This window comes from Theobroma umbraticum, unplaced genomic scaffold, assembly GCF_002168275.2.
Source record: "Theobroma umbraticum cultivar Fairchild unplaced genomic scaffold, ASM216827v3 scaffold_12.1, whole genome shotgun sequence".
NCBI lineage: Eukaryota > Viridiplantae > Streptophyta > Magnoliopsida > Malvales > Malvaceae > Theobroma > Theobroma umbraticum.
Window position 1 is genome coordinate 3,522,045 of NW_018397269.1, and position 2,264 is coordinate 3,524,308.

General features: G+C 26.0%; 1 long non-coding RNA gene across 1 annotated transcript; it reads right to left on the reverse strand.

Moving 5' to 3' along the window:
• Positions 1-498, reverse strand: LOC110425967 (uncharacterized). The gene is made up of 3 exons (XR_002446086.1): positions 326-498; positions 120-249; positions 1-27 (listed from the first exon to the last, which is right to left on the reverse strand). It is a non-coding gene; the product is annotated as an uncharacterized LOC110425967 (long non-coding RNA).
• Between the last annotated feature and the right edge of the window lie 1,766 nt (positions 499-2,264).

Here is a 2,264-nt window from a genome sequence, read left to right on the forward strand (position 1 = left end):
TTCCCCTTGGGGAAGAAAAGAAGTCGCCTGCCGAACAGAATTGCAGACCTCAGTGATAGAAAAATGCAAGTTGAAACATTAGGAAAGCAACCCAATCCTTACAAGAACATCAAAATTACCATTTGTTGCGACCAACATGGAAAACGTCAGAGTAGAGCTTGTTGCATTGAATACAGGAGAAATTCTCAATCCTCCATGTGAACTTCCTCACTTGTTGACTCCTCATTGACTGAGACTCACTACTATCCACTGCACTCAAAAACAAAAAGAAGGAAACATGGAGGAGAAGAATTAAAGAGTAAAAGGTGAAGCTATTTATGAATACCTTCCATTATCAGATGATCTGCTGATAAACACTGCTATGCTGGAGAAGGTAGAGTGGAAGCTCTAGAGTTGAAGTACTTTATTTATACAACTTACCCTTGAAGCTATCTGTGTTTTTCACTTGAACCATGTCCCTGTATGTTTTTCAATAAAGTAAATATAATTTTGACTTGGTCCTCCTTTTCAATTTAATAATTACTTCCACTACTTGGCCTTGAAGTTGTCTTTCTTTCCTGGCAATTCATGGTGCTGCACCTTCTCAACCACTTCTTGTCTAAAATATTAAAAAATAATAAATTTTATTTAATTAATATTTAATTTTTATATTATATAAAATTAACATATTACAATAATAAATAATAATATGATATATTAACATCGTATATAATTAAATGATCATATAATAATTTTTATTTTTTAATAAATGTCATATTAATATCACGTGATATAAAAAATTATAAATAATATCTAATTAAAATCATTAATTATAAATATTTATTTAATTTAAAATAAAAATATAAAAATTTAATAAAAAAATAAAAACTTATAATTTTAAAATTTTTTGAATATATTAATTTTTTTATTTTTATAAAAACAGATAATAAATTATGCCTTTGCGTGAAAAGCACAATATTATTCCTTTTATTTTTATAATTTTAGACTGCTCTTTTCTCAAACTTTACCTCTTTCTTTATTACATTATATCAAAAATAATGATAATTCTAAAATTTAGAAAAGTTAAAGTTAAGAAAATAAAATATGTTAAAATAATTATTCATAAATATTGTAATATATTTTAATAAAATATATTAAAATATGTGAAATTGACATAAATCACTTAAGAAGAGCTTCTTCCTAATGCAAAAGTTTAACAAGAAAAATAATAAACAATAGGAGTGGGAGGGGAAGAGCAAATTCAGCTTACAAAAGACGATCAATGATAAATGTTATGTTGCAATGGCTACCTCCTCAACAAGAAAGGGTTAAACTTATTAGGTTTTAGGTAGGAAATCCCAAACTTCAGTTTTCTACGTGATGAATTTAGTAGATATTGTTGAGATTTCACCTCATGCTCAAATATGAAAAAAATTAAAAAATATAATACAATAGAAAAATAAGTTAGCATTTAATTAGAAAAATAGTCCAATCCTATAAGATCAATATTTATTTTTTTCATGTAATTTTGAAATCAATTTTGAACACTCATAAATATAATAGTTACATACCTTACTCTACATATAGTAATCAAAACCTAATTAAATCCAAAAAACTTGTGATGGAACAAAAAAAAACCCGAAAAGAGAATAAAACGGTCTAAAATCCTGTAACTAAAATTTTTGTTTTTTTATTTTTAGAATTTATCAAATCTTTAACTGTTTAAGTGTTTGATCTCTAACAATAATCTACACAATGACTAAATAAGATTTTTTCACAAGTAGAATTTTACTTATATTAAAAAATTTTATTTCTAAAATAAAAAAATTAAAAGTTCTTGCGGAATCTTATTTTTGTAAACAAAGAAAACTATTTATCTAAGCAAAAGCAAAAAGCTACAAAGACTAAGATGAGCCAGTAGCAAGGGAATATTCATTAACTATAGAATAGAGAAGCAGAGCAGAGACTTGATGAGGAATTATGAAGATCCTTGAAACAGCTGAAAAATAAATTGACAAAATGAATCATTTATCTATCTTAACATCATCAGAATTTAAATTTAATACTTCTAAGTTAAGGTGTGATCTCTTTGGAAAACTTGACCAATTTAAGATAACAATCATGTTACCATCCTTGCATGTTTGGACCTTTGTGCTTCTCAATCCCTAGTTAAATATTTCATTCTCTTATTTTTACTATACATTCTTTTCTTGAGACATTTCATTCACTCATAGATTATTGCAACAATTATCTTTATTTATTCCTATTTTTCAAGGATGTGGGTA